The sequence below is a fragment of the Sinohyriopsis cumingii genome, unplaced genomic scaffold (genome assembly GCF_028554795.1).
Source record: "Sinohyriopsis cumingii isolate HCF-2022 unplaced genomic scaffold, ASM2855479v2 utg000741l, whole genome shotgun sequence".
NCBI lineage: Eukaryota > Metazoa > Mollusca > Bivalvia > Unionida > Unionidae > Sinohyriopsis > Sinohyriopsis cumingii.
In genome coordinates, this window is record NW_028315927.1 from 617,302 (window position 1) to 625,413 (window position 8,112).

Consider the following 8,112-nt stretch of genomic DNA (forward strand, 5'->3'; position numbering starts at 1 on the left):
CCGCAGCAATGTTAATTAGCGATGGCTATGATTATGACAACGCTGATAATTCATTATCATTATTTGAAACGAACGGAACCATCGCTAACACTGTATCAGTACCAAAGTACGAATACGACGATTGAAAAGCGCTTAACAATAATAATTAAAATTACTAATATTAAAAATTTCATTTATATTTGAGTAAGATAATGTTGATTTTTGTGAATTTTGAAAAATGAGTTTGTATTATAACAACTTGAATCCAGTCACTGAATAGCTATATACGTATGAATGGTATTCATATATCATATAGCTTTTGTCAATCGTGTTGTAAACATTGGAATAACGTTAAAATTAAGTGTATTGTTTAAATGCAGGTGTCATCGTCAGATAAGATTCAGATTTTCATTGACTTCCAGATAGTTCTAGATGAATATATTTGGTGAGCACATTCAGGTTTAGGCAAATCAGAAATGGATTAGAAATATTTCTTCTAATGGGATAAACAATGATTGAATCTCTCATGTATATTAAATCTCTGAAACGGACATATGATACTAGCTATAAAGAGACAATTCCACTATATGCCTATATCGTTTTTAAAGAATGTATATAATGCAGACAGGTCAAATATATGAGTAAACTGGTTATATATTAGTGCACTTACAAAGGCAATCTTTACTGTATGAATTATATTAAAACTTCCTGTTTGATAAGCACATTTTCGAGAAATGTACGCAGATGTGTAGCACCGTTGTGTTGCAAATTAATCCGATGTTAATTTATAGAGATGGAATATTAGGGTTAATTTGAACGTTATTATGTTTTAACATGTATTTTTATGTGAAATATATTACAATCCATCCCCATAACGATCCATTTTAACCTTCGCGCTTATCCAAACTATAGCTCGGTCTAACCTTGAGGCTTACCCAAACAATAACCCAATCAAATTCAATGTATTTTTCTAATAACTGTTTATTAAGTAATATGCACTTGATGAAGATGCTTTTTCGGGTTTGAAATGAAAGATAAATTGCCTTATAAAATAAATAAGTAAATATTTATAAAATAAATTAATAAATTGGAAAATGAGGAAACATTTCAAGGAAAATTCTGGAAGTATAAGAAGAGGCTGTCCTTATTTACCTAGGATAGTTTCATGTTAAGTGTAATTGTTTTATGTATGCTTGTGGGCATCACTTATTATTATTATTATTATTATTATTATTATTATTATTGTTATTATTATTATTATCATTATTATTATTATTATTATTATTATTATTATTATTATTATTATTATTATTATTATTATTATTTGGGTCTATTCTTAGGAGCGTAACAAATAAGATAAAAAATATTAAAAAATATTAAAAAAAGAAACAAAAAGAAAATGCTATCAACTGCCTGCTTTTCATAAAACTATAAAATATCTTAATCACAGCGCCATTTAAACATTTACCCTGTTCAAGCTTTTCCTCCGCTAGCGTCCGTTATTTTTTTTTTTTTTTGTATACTCGTTCGTCTCTCTTTCTTGTCATACTATTGTGAGGATAAACTCTTCATATGAGACTGTCTCGATCTTCTGTTACTTTGCAATGTCAGAAATAGATACATTTTGTAACACTGCTGTAAAATGTGTTTTAATCCAACTATCCAACATTGGACCGAAATGTTTTCAATCAAAATTGTCCAAAATCAAATTCATGTTCTACTGACCTGAATCACTGATTTTGGATTTGTAAACAGCATGCTTATCTCATTCTGAGTATAGAACATTGGAAATTTCCCATTATATGCTGGGTCTATCTGCTGTTGACCACATTTACTTTTATAATTTTAATAACAGATCTTCCAATTATAAATAAGATTTTGTCTTGTAAACATTTCGAAACCTCCAGAATGAAATATCTCATTATCTAATATTTTTTTTATTAGAAAAGGATAATTGTGACGTGAGGTAAAATCTTGTTTATCTAGCAAACATTAATTCATCTTGTAAAATCTGAACATAGTCCGTTGTATTATTGTTGTGTCCAGTATTTCATTTGGGCTGGAATTTATTAAATTCCAGGCATTATTCTCTGGACATACAAAGTGCTCAAAATAAGATTCTTGGACATATAGACATGGAGTGTGGCAAAATTCAAATATGGATATATCCTTGGAATGTATTATTGTGATTCAAGAAAAGGATTGCTGGCATGTCAAAACAACAAAAATCATCGCAGGCACAGTACCATTTCCAGTGATGGAATTATTTTGAAATATCACTAAAGTTTATTCAGAACTTTAGTCATTAGGACTTGTGTGAGAAATTCTCATTTTTCGGGACTTAGTTTGCAATACTCTAAGTTATTTTGTTAATATTTGCGTACAATTTCACTTCGTACTTTAGTGAAAATAGTTGTTTGTTGAATTTAACAAAACTGATTGGGTTTTACTATTTTCTGTTACTTTGTGTAAAACCATAGAATCGTAATAACGCGTACTAATAGTCTTCATTACTAATTTTGTATTCATGTTGATTTGACTGGGTAGTGTCTCAGTTTGATACCATTATACGACATTTATTCAAAATTTAAACAATTAGTAAATCTAGTGTTGTCACATTGCTTGTGTGTAAATAGGCATTACGACATTACATTTTTGTATGTATATCCCCTTGACCAGTCGGTATAGTTTCTTTCATTTTCCTTACATTTTGCATAATTATATATATATATATATATATATATATATATATATATATATATATATATATATATATATATATATATATATATATATATATATATATATATATATATATATATATATATATATATATATATATATATATATATATATATATTGTATTTAAAAATCAATCATTTGCAGAATCTTCTACAAGAGAAAGCAATGCAAAAGCCATGAGATGCAAGAACATAGCTATACATATTGATGTACAATAGGAAAGACAGAGACGGAATGTACGTATTTGCTTCAAATTCGATTACGAATAGAAAGAGAGAGATGGAATGTACACACTTGCATCAAATTCAACTACAAATGGAAAGATATAGACGGAATGTACGTACTTGCGTCAAATTCATTTACAAATGGAAAGGTAGAGACGGAATGTACGCACTTGCCTTAGATTTAATTACAAATGGTGGAAAAACAGAGACGGAATGTACGCACTCGCATCCCATTCAAATAACAATGGAAATATAGAGAGGAAATATGCGCATTTGGATCTAATTCAATTACAAATAGAGAGATAGAGATGGAACTCATGCACTTGTATCAAATTCAGCCACAAGTAGAAAGAGACGGGAATGTATGCTCCATCATCAAATTTTGTTACAAGTAGAAAGATATTAATGGAATATACCCACTTGCATCAAATTCAGTTACAAGTAGAAATACAGAGACGGAATGAACGCACTTGCGTCAAATTCAATTAAAAACAAAAAGATAGAGACGGAATGTACACACTTCCATCAAATTCAATTACAAATGGGAAGATAGAGAAAGAATGAGCACACTTGCATCAAATTCGGCTATAAGTAGAAATATATTAACGGAATGTACTACTTACATCAAATGCAGTGACAAGTGGAAGTACAGAGACAGAATGAACGCACATGACATCGATAGGATTTCTGAAGAAAGGTAGAACTTAAATCGAGCTTGCCCAATGTAAGTTATGTCGGTGCGTTTGTCCATGTCCCACGGTATATCCTAGAAATGTTACACAAGCATGGCAAAGCTCAATTTTGGATAAATTATTTGTCAAACTTGCATCAGTGAGTCTGTCAAAGAAATTCAGAATTGTCGTTAAATGTTCTTTCCAGATGTCGTTGTAGATGATGACATCAATTATCTAGATCAGATGTTATCATGTTCATTAATCGTTGAAAAGTACATGGCGAACCATTCATCCCAAATGTCATCACTTTATATTGATAAAGTCCATCTGGAGTCACGAATGCCGAAATGTCCTTTGCCCTTTTCATCAGGAGAATTATCCAAAATCCTTTCACAGGGTCAAATTTGGTGACATACTTTGCATTTCCAAGTTTATCAATGCAATTACAGATTCATGGTAATGGAAATGAATCTGTTTTGAAAAGATGCAAGACAATAAACTTTATGAAGTCACCGAACCGAATAGATTCGTTTATAATCAGATTTCAGCTTGTCATTATACAACAACAGATCTATGTGCATGTGCTTGCATTTGGACTCGACCTATATGTGTGTGTAAATGGTGGTAAAATTACATACTTCACGTATCCTTTGTTCTTTATATTTTATGAGCTTGATATTTGGAGTCTTTCCTACTAAGTAATATAACGACATATTGGTATATTTGCCACTAAGTAATACAATGATATTAGGGATCTTTGCCACTAAGTAATACAATAATACTTTGAGTCTTTCCCACTTAGCAATACAATAACATTAGGGGGTTTTGCCACTAAGTAATACATTGTTATTAGGAGCCTTTCTTACTGAGTAATACAATAACGTTAGGTTTTTTTGCCACTAAGTAATACAATGATATTAAGGGTCTTTCATACTGAGTAATACAATCATTTTAGGGGTCTTTCGTACTGAGTAACAAATTATATTAAGGGTAGTTCATACTGAGTACTACAATAATACTACGGGTCTTTGCTTCTAATTAATACAGTGATATTAGAGGTTTTTCATACTAATGCATCGTACATTCTCAAACTGATTCAAACTACACAAATTGTCATCAGTAGATAATAATAAAAAGCCAAGCTTAATATTATTATGTTACCTCGTGCAACCGCAGCACATATTTAGAGCATATATGCCAGAGTAAGTTCAATGATATACATACATGCTTATTCATTATTTGTAAACCGGCAGGATCTAAAACCGTCCTCTGTTTAATCATTATATAGATATATTTACATATAATGATCACAATGCTCTACACGGTTCCGTCATTCATTCGCCTTAAGCATTTCTGTCTTTCCAGGGAAATCCCTTCTTTAGCTTGGTTTGAAGAATTACCTTGACATCTACATTTCTAAATCTAGTGTGAATGTGTTATTTTTGTATAACGTTATATGCTGGTACATATAGCCTATTTCCTTTCCCGTTTATGTTCCTCATAAGGTTAATCACATTTCACCTTCGATAACCCTTAAATTTCCATACATTAGACTGCAATGGCCTACGACCTTCCCAACCGTAAACTCTAATTATAATGGGTTGATGCCCCTATCCATCAGAGGGAATTATTTGCCCATTTACAAAATGCAGTCTATTAACTCTATCTAAATTCAGTTCAAATTTGTCAACACAGAAGTATCCTATAAAATGTAAACATGTTTATTCTTTATTTTCCTTTGTGCCATGAACGATCGTGCTTCCTTTTCTACTTTTCTAACATCATCAGCATTTCGTATATATCTTTAATTTATTTTTCTGGTGTGGCTTTGTATTTAATTGATTTTTCTGGTGTGGGTTTCCACTTAATTGATTCTTCTGTTGGGGCTTCGTATTTAATTGATTATTCTGGTGGGAATTTTAATTAATCGATTTTTCTGGTGGGGATTTGTATTTTTCGACTATTTCACATCACATTGTTATGTAAATTTAATTTAATTGTTTGTCTGTTAGTTTTATATTTTAATAATTATTATTATTTCATTACATGTTATTGTAATGTAACATAGTTTGCTGGACTTGACCTTGTCCAAAATTGAGTTCATTTTTGCTTGACCTGATTGACCTTGTTTATATTTTTCTATTTCATTTATGTAAGCATCCAAAAATAACTTAATCATACTCTATGTGTATGAGCGTATTAACCAAATTATTATTCAGGTAAACAAGAACTGGTAAATATGTTGATCAGGGTCAGGGTTTTGGAGATTCCAATGTGAATTTTATAGGCTATTGTGTTGTAAGTAAACATTGCTCATTAAGATCATTCTAGAAGGTTTTGTTTCCATTAGGTAATGGCTGTTTTTAGAAAATGCTAATGTGACCTGAGGTCAAGCAAAGAACTTTATTAATTTGTGATGAATTTAAGGATTTTACCAGTCGTGTTTTAACATCTAGCAAATTACGTTGTGTTATGTTGTGACCAGTTTGGGCTGAAGTTTATTTTTCTTCAAATTATTGAATTCAAGAGATTATTGTTTCTGGATATACAAAAAGTACTTTTTACAAAATTGTTGGATAAAGAGAATTAACTGGAATTGATACCGAGTTCAAACCTAGAATAATATTTCTGTGATTCAACAAGATACTGTTGACACCTCAGTACTTTGTAGGTTATAACAGACACGTCATCGCCTTCAATCTTGGATCTTTTCGGAATCTGAACTGAGTTTTATTAAGGACTTTTCATTACTAGGACTTGTATCTTTAATTCTTGGATTATTTTTGGATTTAATTCGCAATGAGTCATTTTTTCTCATTTTTCACTTTTTTATTGAAGGGAAATAAATTTTTTGTTACATTGTATAAACTTGTTGTCTTCACTCTTTTCTGTTACTTTTTTTAAGAGCATATACACGTAACAACATTCATTAATCCAGTAATTTGCACTGTCAAAGTATGACAACAACCATACTCCGTACTTTCTTCATCAACTTCGGATACACTCTGATTAACCATTGCTTTCAACGTTCTTTGCTTTGCGGAATTTGTTTTGATAACAGAACCATTTATAGGCCTATCTCGTTTATTTTTTGGTACATATGAAAGGTTTTAATCGTCCTATATGTTAACTGAAAGTTGTTTCGGAATTCAAATTAGTCAATAGGGGTAGGGGTTAGAACTGGGTACCACGAAACGTTCTGTACAGCGGTATATCGCGGTATTTCTGAATGTACCGCTATACTTATTGATGTATACCACAATTATATTAGGGACCAATGCTTCAATGTTCTGGGGCAGGGGCATGATACATGTTTGTTTAATTTCGGTCTGTCAATAGCAGGAAAAATATCTTGCTCTGCTTTATAGCAAAATAACACCATATATTAGCCATGAGTTTATGTGGGGGAAAAAATTAATTATCTTCAGAGACAAGAAAAGAATATATTTCAGCTCAAAAGAATATCAAAGACCTCCTCCACCAAATTAGATAGCCAGCATCTTATAATAGATAAATTTGCTATCTGCATTCTAATTGTTTACTTTATAATCTTAAAGCTGTAACTAAAGTGGGTGGGTTCATTAAGCTTACACTATAGCTGATACTGTGAAAGACATCGTGTTGACACTAGAGAGACCAGCTATTCATAACAATCGGAAAAATCGATAATGAAATCAATAATTTTCTAGATATAATATTGATATAATAGGAAGGAAAACATTGATTGGGATGTCAAAATCCGGGCAGGATATTTATATGTGGACAAGTAAACATAAACGCACACTTATTCAACAAACTAGAAATTATTTAATAGACTAGAGAAATTACATCAAGTTCAGTCAGAAGATCGTAGGATGTTTCGTACTCATACAAACAGTAATATATATATATATATATATATATATATATATATATATATATATATATATATATATATATATATATATATATATATATATATATATATATATATATATATATATATATATATATATATATATATATATACTTAACGCATTCACATACTCTCGTAAATAATTAAAACATGATGTGTTTGTTTTTTTTAAAAATGTTTTTAAAAAAACATCAGACATTTGTCTGAAGTTAGATTTGATCCAAATATGTTTTACAACATTCCATTTGGCCACCGGCTTGTCAGACGTATCACGACTCTAGGTCTTGAAAAAAGAAACAGAAAGAAGTGTTACCAACAATTTAAGTAAAATCAGCAAACTATTTATTCATCTACAATCCAAAATGAAAATGCAAAAGACACATTATTGTGAAATAAATCCTAAATAATACTAAATATTCTATCATTAGTAAAACTATACAGAAAAAAATGAATTTTCGAAATGAATTCAGATAGTCTTGAATGTCGTGGTGTAACGAGATAATGCAGTCGAGAATGTTTTTGAATGAGTTCACAATAATTCCAAAGTAGTGTATATAATTCTAAAATGTGAATGAGCAATTTAAATATTCCAATAAAT